Source organism: Procambarus clarkii, chromosome 22, assembly GCF_040958095.1.
Source record: "Procambarus clarkii isolate CNS0578487 chromosome 22, FALCON_Pclarkii_2.0, whole genome shotgun sequence".
Classification (NCBI taxonomy): domain Eukaryota; kingdom Metazoa; phylum Arthropoda; class Malacostraca; order Decapoda; family Cambaridae; genus Procambarus; species Procambarus clarkii.
Genome location: NC_091171.1, coordinates 46,497,698 through 46,511,611, shown reverse-complemented (window position 1 = coordinate 46,511,611; position 13,914 = coordinate 46,497,698). Strand labels below are relative to the sequence as shown.

The following is a 13,914-nucleotide window of genomic DNA, read 5'->3' as shown; positions in this document are numbered from 1 at the left end:
CAAATGTGGTAGACCGAAGACAAACGCCTATATAATTTATACTGTATTTTTTTTTTTTAAGAGTTTTTATATTCTTGTAGCACTTATATGTGTCGCCTACCTCCGGACACTAGCATCTTCAGAGCGGAGCTTCATGCTATTCTCTATGCTTTTCGTCTCCTGCTTTCTCGTTGTCAATCTTCCTTTGTGGTTATCGTTGACTCGTAGTTCCCTCATGGCTCTCGGGTCCTTTAATCCAGTCCATCCAGTGGTCGTCGAGATCCAGCATTGGCTGTTTCTTGTTCACAGTAAATTTAAGTCAGTTGAGTTTTGCTGGGTTCCTAGCCATATTGGTGTCTTTAAATGAACGTGCGGATGCTGCCGCTAGGGAAGCTATTCGCTCTTGTCCCATCTCTCGTAAAGGTATTCGTTATTCCTACTTTTACACAGTTATTCATTCCTCCATCTTTACCCGTTGGCAGGATTGTTGGTCTTCCGTTACTGGTAACAAACTGCGTACTCTTAAAGAGTTGTGTGTCCTTATGGCCGCCCTCCTACCACAGTAACCGGCGATGGGAAACTGCTCTGGCGAGGTTGCGTATTGGTCATACTTGCTTAACTCACGGTCACTTAATGGAGCACCGCTCTGCTCCTTATTGTCCAAATTGCATTATCCCTCTTACAGTCGTGCATATCCTTGTTGAATGTCCTGACTTCCAGGACGAGCGGGTGTCTTGTTTTCCAACCGTTCCCCGCGGTCAATTGTCCCTCGATAGAATTCTTGGTGAATCGGAAACTTTTGATTTCGTTCGCCTTATGCGTTTCTGTTCTCGAATTGGCATTCTTGGTGATATTCAGCGCCTGATTATTTCGAGCATTTGATGTTGCTACATAGCCTTCCCGGTTTAGTGCCTTCTTTCGATAATTACTTACTCCCCGACCGTCCAAGTGGTTGGGTACAATTCCTTTGGCCCGTCCCATCCCAAATCCTTAACCTGACCCCCTTCCCAGTGCTATATAGTCGCAATGGCTTGGCGTTTTCCCCTTGATAACTCCCCCTCCCCTCCGATCATCCCTGAAGTAAGTCCAGGTCATCCTGGATAATGTTGGGTATGTTGAACAACCGCGGACCTCTAATGTTTATACAGTGTCTATGGCACCCCTGCTCTTTACTGGTTCTATTCTGCATTTTCTTCCATATCGTTCACTCCAGTACGTTGTTATTTTATTGTGTAGATGTACCTTCCCTTTCCATAGTGAAGCAAAGGTATGTGATTAGTTTTACTGACAAAGTTTATATATGATCGAATTTTCAAGTGATGCGTTCTCAAAATCTAATATAAGTATCACAATCGACTTGAAAATGGTCCAGGACGGACCGAAACGTCGTCGTCCCTTCATTTTCTAGTGTGTGGTCTGGTCAACATATTTCAGCCACGTTATTGTGACTCATCATCTGCATAAGTATCAAAAGTTTGTCTATTATTGACAGCTCCCATACAATCAGATTCTGGCACTGTTTACCTCATGACTGCATACCGTAGCCTCATGACTGTGTATCGTAGTCTCATGACTGTGTGCCGTAGCCTCGTGACTGTACCGTAGCCTCGTGACTCTGTGCCGTAGCCTCATGACTGTACCGTAGCCTCATGACCGTGTACCGTAGCCTCATGACTGTACCGTAGCGTTACATACTGCCATACAGTTCTGTTCTCGGGTCACTTCTTATAAACTCGCCAAACTAAAACAGTGACTTAACTCACCGCAAATGTAAATTCCTTTGCCTTGAGAATATAGAGGTTCATAATATGTTCCTATTATGTACCTCTGTAACCTCTCCACCACCGCTCACAGGATGGGTATGTGGTGACTGTAACCTCTACACCACCGCTCTCAGGATGGGTATGTGGTACATACTAAATCACCTACACTACTTTCACTTTGCTGCTGCCTGATCGTAAAACGTCAGTACGTTCTATAGCGAATAAATTATGTAAACAATTTACTCTCCAAACTCATTAGTTAAATGAGAGAAGCAAACCTCTCATTAGTACTAATGACATCAATCAAATCTTTTCCCTAATTTCAGGTACCATTTCTTCAATCCTACTGAAGGAAGCTGAGGTGTAGTCCAATCGTATAAGCAATCGAGAAGCGATTAATAATCAATACTTACCTGGCAAAGGAGACATGGTGATCACGATTAATAATCTGTTTACGGGCTATTCATGCCCGTGCCACCTCTTGGGTGGCTTAATAAAATAAAATAAAAAATAAAATAAAATAAAATAAAATGTTTATTTAGGTAAGGTACATACATACAATAAATTTTTACAAAGAATGGTTGACTTATAGGTAGAGCTAGTACATACAATGCCTAAAGCCACTATTACGCAAAGCGTTTCGGGCATGATAAACTTAAATGACAAGCTTAATACTAATTGAGCATAATGAGTAGAATGAAAACAAGAAATGAAAACATAGATGAAAAAGCAGCACAAATACAATTATGTCGACAAACAGCGCTCTTAAAAAAAAACAGACATTGGTTGACAATAGAAGGGTAAGGTAGGTTACAGGGAATTTATTAGGTATAGCTTCGTTTTTAACTTAAACTGGTTGAGAGAGGTACAGTCTTTAACATGGTTGGGAAGGTCATTCCACATTCTGGGCCCCTTGATTTGTAGAGCATTTCTAGTTTGATTAAGTCGTACTCTAGGAATATCAAAACTATTTATTTCTGGTGTGGTGCTCATGGGTTCTGTTACATCCTTCTATGAAGCTTTTGAGATCAGGATTGGCATTATAGTTTAGCGTTTTATATATGTATAATACACATGAGAGAATGTGCAGTGACTTAATGTCTAACATATTCAGAGATTTGAGTAGGGGTACCGAGTGATGCCTGGGGCCAGAGTTGGATATTGTCCTAATAGCAGCTTTGTGTTGAGTAATTAGAGGACGTAAGTGATTTTGGGTAGTAGAGCCCCAAGCACAAATACCATAGTTGAGATATGGATAGATAAGGGAGTAATAGAGAGTCACCAGGGCAGGGCGTGGTACATAATATCTGATCTTAGAAAGAATGCCCACAGTTTTTTAAACTTTTTTTGATATATTTAGAATGTGTCCCTGGAAATTCAGCTTGTGGTCAATGAGAATGCCAAGGAATTTGCCATCTAATTTGTTACAAATTTGGGTATTGTTTATTTTGAGATTTATTTGATTAGAGGATTTATTGCCAAACAGAATATAGAAAGTTTTGTCAATGTTAAGGGTGAGTTTGTTGGCAGTTAGCCAAAGATGGACTTTATTTAGCTCAGTATTTACTGTGGCACTTAGAGCAAGGGGGTCAGGACTGGAGTAAATGAAGGTTGTGTCGTCAGCAAATAGAATTGGTTTGAGGTGTTGGGAGGCATTTGGAAGGTCATTAATGTAGATGAGAAAGAGGAGAGGGCCAAGTATGCTGCCCTGAGGAACACCAATGTTGATGGGTAGGGTGGGAGAAATTGTATTATTCACAGAAACATATTGGAGCCTGTCAGTAAGGTAGGATTTGAGGTATTGTAGGGAGTGTCCTCTGACTCCATAATGATGTAATTTAAGAAGAAGGTTTTGGTGGTTGACAGTATCAAAAGCTTTACGCAGGTCCACAAATAACCCAACAGGGAACTCATTTTTATCAAGAGCTGTATGAATCGAGTTAAGCATACTAATAAGTGCATCGTTAGTGCTTTTTTTGGGTCTGAAGCCATATTGGCAAGGGCTAAGTATATTGAGTTTGGCTAGATATGAGTAAAGCTGCTTATAGATTAGTTTTTCAAAAATTTTTGACAAGTTTGGCAGGATTGATATAGGTCTGTAGTTGTTAACATCTGAGAGATCACCACATTTGTGGACAGGCGTTACTCTCGCTTTTTTTTAGAATATCTGGATATTCTTTTATTATCTTCTATATATAAATTATATATAGTTTATATATATAAACTATATATATTTATATATATATAAATATTATCTTTAGAATATATTTAGAATAATCTTCATCAATCAATCAATCAATCGATAAATAATCAGTATAATTTCCACAGTGATTCAGTTAACTTCAGTACAGACGCGTCGGAGTTACCACACACCTTCAACCTCAAGAATGTAGCACTCGGCGTGTACAGTTCCACACCGACTCCAAGAGGCTTCAGCTACGACACAGAGCAGACAGCAGACTATGACAACATCGAGTTTAGACACTCGCCATCAACCCGTCCTCGACTCTAGTCCATTACATCCAGCGGCCGACCCCACAGACGCATTCATACATTTTAACATGCTGTTCATTCAAAACGGGAATTTTCGCAAGTATAAATTAATATTATAATATATTAGCATATTGTGTATATATAGGCATAGGATAGGTTAGGTTAGGTATTTAGGTTCTGTTGGCGATTATTTGTATTTGTAGTACGTGGGTGAAGCGTTTATAGTGTTGTGATTCGAACAAAATTCGTCAGTGAAGCATTTGTTCCGGATGTGTTCGAACGTCAGCAGTTGTGAGTCGTGTGTAAACCGCTTTTCATTCATAAACAGGGGGTTTGGCGGGTGCATGGAATCACTTTTGGATCTTTGTTTGGAGGACGGGCTGCACCATCCCACATCGAGCTCCGCGACTCCGGCCTCACTCAGCTCTCTGCTCTGCTCTAAGTTTCGTCTCAACGTCTACGACACTGCCAACAACCGACTGCTGTAACCAAGACTACTAAATAAATATGAAAACCCACTAAGCACTGTGTATCTAATCTACCCAACAACGTAACATAATTGTCCGTTACAGCTCGTTAAGCAAGATTTGCCTTGTTTGATGTCCTGAGTTAGGTGACAATAATTGCACCCTCTGGATGGTTCACTAACCTCATTCTGAAGGTCCTTTCTAGTACTGTGCAGGGAAGTATGCAAGTGTTACGAAACGTTTTGCGTTACAGTGGCTTCATAGATTGTGTAACTCTTGTCCATTTAACTTGTACATTACTCCTATATTCTTTGTACACACATTCTTTTGAATAAACATTGTATTGTATTTTATTGATAAGTCGCTGATGATGTTCGTTTGTTCGTGGGCTTCAGAAGACAGGTTTGGTATGATGTCCACTCCTGATCTTTCTCTCCTGATTCTTGACGGATTACATGTCTCATTGGGTACCTTTTGTCAAGCTTCCGGTTCCTAGCACCGTTTCATTGCTTAGCATTTGCTTTAGTTAAAATCTGGTAGCCATTTCAGACCATTCTTTCAGTTCATGCTGATCTTGTGAATTCGAGCTATCTTACTCTGAATCATTCCTTCTTATAATGTTTGCAAACATCTCTTGTCCGCGTACTAACCCCGTGGGACTCCGCTGGTGAAGTCTTCTGACATATCTCTTCTCACTATGACTCGTTGTGCTTAGGTACTCCCTCTTACTCCTGCCTGCTTCTCCAACTTGTATACTAATCTCACGTGGATGACTGTGTCGAAGGCTTCGATTTCTGACAATTCAGCAATATGCAATCTGCCAACACTTCTCTCTCTTGCCTGATTTCGGTCCCTCATTTATAGTTTCAAGTTTGAGAGGCAAGATTTACCATGAACAAATCCACAAAGGCCATGACGAGGGTTCGAACCCTCGTCACGGCCCTTGTGGATATGTTCATTTGATGCATCACGCTATTGTCATTTGTGTGTGTAAGATTTACCATCCCTGTGTGATCAAGTCTCTTCTCTCTAGATGTGCTTCTGTAGCCTCTTCCTCACGATCTCCGCTACCTTATTATGGTATGCAAATGCCTGTAGTTTAGTGTCTCTTGATGTCTGTCTAGCCTTGTGTGTGTACTTACATAGTTGTGCTTGCGGGGGTTGAGCTTTGGCTCTTTGGTCCCGCCTCTCAACTGTCAATCAACTGGCGTACAGGTTCCTGAGCCTACTGGGCTCTATCATATCTACATTTGAAACTGTGTATGGAGTCAGCCTCCACCACATCACTACCTAATGCATTCCATTTATTAACTACTCAGACACTGAAAAAGTTCTTTGTAATGTCTCTGTGGCTCATTTGGGTACTCAGCTTCCACCTGTGTCCCCTTGTTCGTGTTCCGCCCGTGCTAAAGAGTTTGTCTGTGTCCACCCTGTCAATTACCCCTGAGAATTTTGTAGGTGGTTATCATGTCTCCCCTTACGTTTCTGTCTTCCAGAGACGTGAGTTTCAGCTCCTTTAGCCTTTCCTCGTAGCTCATACCTCTCAGTTCCGGGACGAGTCTGGTGGTATACCGCTGAATCCTCTGCTTGTGACATCTCGCCACTCTGATGTCTCAAGCCTCATAGTTACTCGCTGTTATTATTGTTGGCTTAGATTTAGCTACTCGGAACAAAAAGTTCCAAGTAGCACGGGCTATGGTGAGCCCGTAGTGGACTTACCCGGCAGTGGAGCGGGGCTGTAACTTTGGTTACTCGATTGATTGATGAAGATTAAGCCACCCAAGAGGTGGCACGGGCATGAATAGCCCGTAAGTGGTAGATTTTTTGAGTTAATGTGATCTGGGTCGTGAAAAGAAATACTGCGTGCTGTGCTCGCATTTAAAACATCAGTCTTTACTGTGTGGCTGTTATCGCGGGGAAGGATACTGCTTGAGAGTATTTATGAGGGTGTCCAGCTGCTGGACACCTTTTCAATATCAGAAGAGTGGTAGTGTTGATGGCTTCAGGGTGGTTACTGCATGATTCAGGGACTCTTAAATTGGTTGTTGGGCTTCACTATTTTTATGGGCATGGCTTTTGTCTTGGTGGGGTTACTCGCTGTTTCCTGTTGCTTAGATACTCCCTTATATACTGGAGCACCTTATCTTTTCTGTTTGTGTACAGGTTCTTGAGCCTACTGGGTTCTTTCATATCTACATTTGAAACTGTGTAAGGAGTCTGCCTCCACCACATCACTGGCTAATGCATTCCATCCATAAACTACTCTGTACGTATGAATACGTTTAGAGTACTACTTCGTATTCAGAGTACGCATGAGAGTACTATATACGTTTAGTTCGTACTATGTATGTACGCACGTCTGTATTCACCTAGTTGTACTCACCTAGTTGTGCTTGCAGGGGGTTGAGCTTCGGGTTTTTGGTCCTGCCTCTCAACTGTCAATCTACTGATGTACAGATTCTTGAGTTTCTCGAGCTCTATCATATCTACATTTGAAACTGTGTATGGAGTCAGACTTCACCACATCACTGCCTAATGCATTCCATTTATTAACTACTCTGACACTAAAAACGTTCTTTCTAATGTCTCTGTGACTCATTTGGGTACTCAGCTTCCACCTGTGTCCCCTTGTGCGTGTACCACCCGTGTTAAATAATCCATCCTTGTCTACCCTGTCAATTCCCCTAAGAATTTTGTATGTGGTGATCATATCTCCCCAAGCTCTTCTGTCTTTCGGCGACGTGAGGTGCATTTCACGGAACCTTTTCCCCGTAACTCATGCCTTTTAATTCTGGGACTAGCCAAGTGGCATACCTCTAAACTTTTCCGGTTTCGTCTTGTACTTGACAAGGTACGGGCTCCATGCTGGGGCCGCATACTCCAGGACTGGTCTTACATACGTGGTATACAAGGGTCTGAAAGATTCCTTACACAGGTTTCTGAAGCAGTTCTGATGTTAGCCAGCCTTGCATACGCTGCAGATGTTATTCTTTTGATGTGGGCTTCAGGAGACAGATTTTGGCGTGATATCAACTCCTAGATCTTTTTCTCTATCCATTTCGTGAAGGATTTCATCTCCCATTCTGTATCCCGTGTCTGGCTTTCTATTTCCTCCACCTAGTTTCATTACCTTACATCTACTTGGGTTGAACTTTAGTAGCCATTTGTTGGACCATTCCTTCAGCTTGTTTAGGTCATCTTGCAGCCTCATACTGTCTTAATCTTCCTCATAATTTTTGTATCATCAGCAAACATTGAGAGGAACGAGTCGATTCCCTCTGGGAGATCATTTACATATAATCAGAAACAATATAGGTCCAAGAATTGATCCCTGTGGGACTCCACTGCTGACGCATCGCTACTCCGGGACCTCACCCCTCACAGTGACTCGCTGTCTTCTGTTGCTTAGGTACTCCCTTATCCAGTGGAGTACCTTCCCTTTCACTTCTGCCTGCATCTCCAGCTTGTGCACTAGTCTCTGGTGTGGTACTGTGTCAAAGGCTTTCTGGCCTGATTTTTGTTGCCTGATCATAAAATTCAATTAATCTTTTGGGGCATGATTTGCCATCCCTGAACCAATGCCGATGTTGTGTTACAAAGTTCTTTCGCTCCAGATGTTCCACTAGCTTTTTTCGCACAATCTTCTCCATCATCTTGCATGGTATGTAAGTTAGAAATACTGGTCTGTAGTTCAGTGCCTCCTGCCTATCACCCTTCTTGTATATTGGGACTACATTAGCCGTCTTCCAAATTTTTGGCAGTTCACCTGTAACCAGCGATTTGTTATACACTATGGAGAGTGATAGGCACAGTGCTTCTGCGCCTTCCTTAAGTATCCATGGTGAGATTTCATCCGGGCCTGTAGCCTTTGTCACATCCAACTCTAGCAGATGCTTCCTCGCCTCCCCACTGGTAATCACAAACTCCTCTAATGGTGTTTGGCTAGATATTCTCTCTCTTATCTCTGGGACTTCCCTTTGTTCTACTATGAAGACCTCCTGGAATTTCTTATTGAATTCCTCGCACACTTCCTTGTTGTTTGTAGTGAATTTGTCTACCCCTATCCTCAGTTTTATTACCTGTTCCTTTACAGTTGTTTTTCTCCTGATGTGGCTGTGCAGCAATTTAGGTTGAGTCTTTGCCTTGCTTGCTCTGTCATTTTCATATTGTCTTTCTGCCTCTCTTCTCACCCTGACGTATTCATTCCTGGCGCTCTGGTAGCTTTCTCTGCTCCCTAGTGTCTTATTATTTCTATAGTTTCTCCACGCCTTTATACTTATTTGCTTTGTTGGCATACATCTCTGATTAAACCATGGGCTTTTCGTCTACTTTTTTTTTCGACTGGGACGAATTTGTCTGTTGTATGTATGTATGTATGTATGTATGTATGTATGTATGTATGTATGTATGTATGTATGTATGTATGTATGTATGTATGTATGTATGTACTCACCTAGTTGTGTTTGCGGGGGTTGAACTCTGGCTCTTTGGTCCCGCCTCTCAACCGTCAATCAACAATAAAAAAAATTGCGCACAATAGCGTAAAATAATTTAATAATATTACTAAACAATATATATATATATGTATGTATGTGTGTATGTATATACAAATGTATGCGGGCTTAGGGGGTTGGATGGAGGTAGGAGAGTATGAATCATGGGTCGTCTATCAAGGGCTACATTCCTTCCCACGCCACAACATGTATTAGTGTCATTTATCAATTAGCGTATTGCAGAGCGGGTTGATTATGTCAGCAATAGTCCCGGACACGGAGCTCCGGAGCTGCTGGCCTTCCTCGCCACTCCTCATACCTCCTTAATGCCTCATACCCTAAGAATATTTGCCCACGGTGTAGTCGAGTATCACAAAGTTTCCGACTTTCATGCCATCAAGTTTCCGGCCGTGCGAAGTGATTCAAATTGGCGCGCCGAATAGAGTTTGAGTTTAGTTACATCATTGACCAAAACTTCTGTCACTCCAGCGATGTGTTGTTCACTATGAACTCTCCCAGAGACACCTAAATTTATAGAGTAAGATAAACCCTAGGCAGGCTATTTAATACTTCTGCAGTATATAAGGTTAAATTGAAGTCGTTTCCTAATGAACTATATTGAAGGATTATATATACACTTTCCGCCCAAGAATAATCGAAGAAAAGACAAAGCCACATCGCCACACACGTTGTTTCAATAGTCCTCCCTTACACAATCAAGTGCGGTGATATTTTGTCAATTTGGATGAGTTATAAAGTTTTCTTGTGATGTGAAGAGAGTCCCGGCGGCCACCCGGCCCATCCCACTCCCCGACCGTTCCAACACTCTCCTCCCCTCCCGCCGCCTTTTACACTTTCCTCTCCCATATATAACATCCCTCCTCTCCCACCGCCGCCTCCCACACTCTGCTCCACCCAGGAATAATTCCGCTGGTGTGGATGTAGTGGGTGACGGGTTGCGAGGGTGACTTATGAGGGGTTTAGAAGAGGTTGCGAGACGATGAGGAGTGGTTTGTTATTTTGCCTGGGGTGCACTAGTCGTCACTTGACGTTCCATCTATGTTTTCTAGCTTAGGAGTTTACTTTAAGATTCAACCCTGTACTTGATGTCTCTGCGGGTGATTTACCGAAACAAGTGTGCGTTATGAACACCAAAGCTTACACGTATCGAAAGGTGAGTGTTGTGGGAGGCGTAGTTAGTGAGAGGTGGGAGTAAATGTTGAGTGAAGGTGGTGGTGTTGGCCAGCTGTTGGCAGGAGCAGCGCTGCCAGTTGGCAACTCTGGCCTCTACATGGCCTTGTAATTCTGGCTAATACTCCCCCCGTGCCTGCCCTGGCCTCGCCGGTACCTCCACACCCACACACGCCCTCACCTCACGCCCGCCCTCGCCGCTGTGTGGGGTGTTGTGGGGGTGGCACGGCCCTAAATGGGTGGGCAAGGCTCTGATAAGTGGAGGAGGCGCCCTAGGCCTCTTGTAGGCGTAGGGGCCTGACCCGGCCTACTGCCCCTGCCCTGACCTACCACTCCCTAGCCCAGCCTATCACCCCCCAGGCACAACTTACCACCCTAATCTTTACTTACAACCCCCCTGCCACAGCCTACCACCACCCAATTTGGCCTAAGGCACCCCCAGCCTACCATTCCCTAGCCCAGCCTACTACCTGCGACATGCCTATCACCCCACAACTTTCCCTACCAGTCTCTGCTCTGGCTTCCCACCCCAACCTAACTCTACCACCCCTGCCTTGACCTGCCATCTCCTAGTCCAGCCTTCTACCCCCCCTGATATGGCCTACTCCCCCCAGCCTAGGCCTACCACCCCCTGTTGTGGCCTCTCACCCCTACCAAAGCCTACTCTACTGCCTTGGCCTGCACCCCACGAGACCAGCCTACCACCACCCACCTAGGCCTCTCACCCCTCCCTTGACTTGCCATCCCCTGCCCTTCCTACCACCACTACCACCACCTTGGTCTACTATTTCCCTGTCACAACCTACCTGAATTTACCTGAAAGCCACCATCTCTAGTGGTCTCAACAGGATGATTGCAACAAGTCAATGGTTTTCCCATTATTCCTCAGTTTTTTTTTCAATCTGAAATTTAAACTGCTCTAGCCCTTCACCCTCTGCATTGAACCCCTATTTCAGACGACCATTGCCCTAGCCACAGCCTTGCATTCACCATCCTAGCTTACATATCGGGTAAATCAGGCATAGATTTATATGACTATAGACTACCACCCCTGCTGAGGCATAGCAGAGGTGGTGGCCCCAGCCTACCACCCCACCCAGCCCCAGTCTACCCCTTCCTCTGACCCAGTCTACTGTAACCAGTCCTACCCAATCACCCCCTGCCCTAGCCAACCCCCCCAGCCCTATCCAACCCCCCCCAGCCCTATCCAACCCCCCCCCAGCCCTATCCAACCCCCCCAGCCCTATCCAACCCCCCCTACCCAATCACCCCCTTCATTAGCCAATCACCCATTCCATAGCCAATCACCCCCCCCTTCCTAATCACCCCTTCCCTAGCCAATCACCCTTTCCCTAGCCAACAACCCTCTGTTGTAGCCAATCACCACCATGCCCTAGCCAATCACCGCCATGCCCTAGCCAACCACTGCCATGCCCTAGCCAACCACTGCCATGCCCTAGCCAACCACTGCCATGCCCTAGCCAACCACTGTCATGCCCTAGCCAACCACTGTCATGCCCTAGCCAACCACTGCCATGCCCTAGCCAACCACTGTCATGCCCTAGCCAACCACTGCCATGCCCTAGCCAACCACTGCCATGCCCTAGCCAACCACTGCCATGCTCTAGCCAACCACTGCCATGCCCTAGCCAACCACTGCCATGCCCTATCCAACCACTGCCATGCCCTAGCCAACCACCGCCATGCCCTAGCCAACCACCACCATGCCCTAACCAATCACCACCATGCCCTAGCCAACCATTGCCATGCTCTAGCCAACCATTGCCATGCTCTAGCCAACCATTGCCATGCTCTAGCCAACCATTGTCATGCTCTAGCCAACCACCCCCTGCCCTAGCCAACCACTGCCATGCCCTAGCCAACCACCCCCTGCCCTAGCCAACCACTGCCATGCCCTAGCCAACCACCCTCTGCCCTAGCCAACCACTGCCATGCCCTAGCCAACCACCCACTACCCTCGCCAACCACCCCCTACCCTTGCCAACCACTGCCAGGCCCTAGCCAACCACCCCCTGCCCTAGCCAAGCACCCCCTTCCCTAGCCAACCACCCCTGCCTTAGCTAACCACCCCCTGCCCTGGCCAACCACCACCCCCCTGCCCTGGCCAACCACCACCCCCCCTGCCCTGGCCAACCACCACCCCCCCCCCTGCCCTGGCCAACCACCAACCCCCCCTGCCCTGGCCAACCACCAACCCCCCCTGCCCTGGCCAACCACCACTCCCCCTGCCCTGGCCAACCACCACCCCCTGCCCTGGCCAACCACCACCACCCCCTCCTGCCCTGGCCAACCACCACCACCCCCTCCTGCCCTGGCCAACCACCACCACCCCCTCCTGCCCTGGCCAACCACCACCACCCCCCCCCTGCCCTGGCCAACCACCACCACCCCCCTGCCCTGGCCAACCACCACCACCCCCCCCTGCCCTGGCCAACCACCACCACCCCCCCCTGCCCTGGCCAACCACCACCACCCCCCCCTGCCCTGGCCAACCACCACCACCCCCCCTGCCCTGGCCAACCACCACCACCCCCCCTGCCCTGGCCAACCACCACCACCACCCCCCCTGCCCTGGCCAACCACCACCACCACCCCCCCTGCCCTGGCCAACCACCACCACCACCACCCCCCCTGCCCTGGCCAACCACCACCACCACCACCCCCCCTGCCCTGGCCAACCACCACCGCCCCCCCTGCCCTGGCCAACCACCACCGCCCCCCCTGCCCTGGCCAACCACCACCGCCCCCCCTGCCCTGGCCAACCACCACCGCCCCCCTGCCCAACCACCACCCCCCCCTGCCCTGGCCAACCACCACCCCCCCCTGCCCTGGCCAACCACCACCCCCCCTGCCCTGGCCAACCACCACCCCCCCTGCCCTGGCCAACCACCACCCCCCCGGCCCTGGCCAACCACCACCCCCCCTGCCCTGGCCAACCCCCCATACCCTAGCCAACCACCCCCCCCCCCTGCCCTGGCCAATCACCACCCTGCCCTGGCCAACCACCTTCCCCCCTGCCCTGGCCCACCACCACCACCCCCCAGCCCTGGCCAACCACCCTCCTGCCCTGGCCAACCACCTCCCCCCCCCTGCCCTGGTCCACCACCTCCCCCCCCCCCCTGCCCTGGTCCACCACCTCCCCCCCCCCTGCCCTGGTCCACCACCCCTCCTGCCCTGGCCAACCACCCCCCCCTTTGCTCTGCCCCCCCCCTGCCCTGGCCAACCACCCCCTCCCTGCCCTGGCCAACTACCCCCCCCTGCCCTGACCAACCTCCTCCTGCCCTGGCCAACCCCCCCCCCTTGCCCTGCCCCCCTGCCCTGCCCAACCACCCCCCCCCCTGCCCTGCCCAACCACCCCCCCCTCCCCTGCCCAACCACCCCCCCCTCCCCTGCCCAACCACCTCCCCCCTGCCCTGGCCAACCACCCCTACTGCCCTGCCCAACCACCTCCCCCCCCTGCCCTGGCCAACCACCCATACTGCCCTGCCCAACCACCTCCCCCCCTGT

At 48.1% G+C, this 13,914-nt stretch overlaps 1 protein-coding gene across 1 annotated transcript in view; it reads left to right on the top strand.

The window, feature by feature from the left end:
* The first annotated feature begins 10,000 nt into the window (after window positions 1-10,000).
* The window catches only part of LOC123761204 (collagen, type I, alpha 1b), a 147,034-nt gene continuing 143,120 nt past the window's right edge, over window positions 10,001-13,914 (top strand). Inside the window, exon 1 of the mRNA XM_069329270.1 lies at window positions 10,001-10,369. The gene's annotated coding sequence lies outside the window, so the exon portion shown is untranslated. The remainder of the gene's footprint in view (window positions 10,370-13,914) is intronic.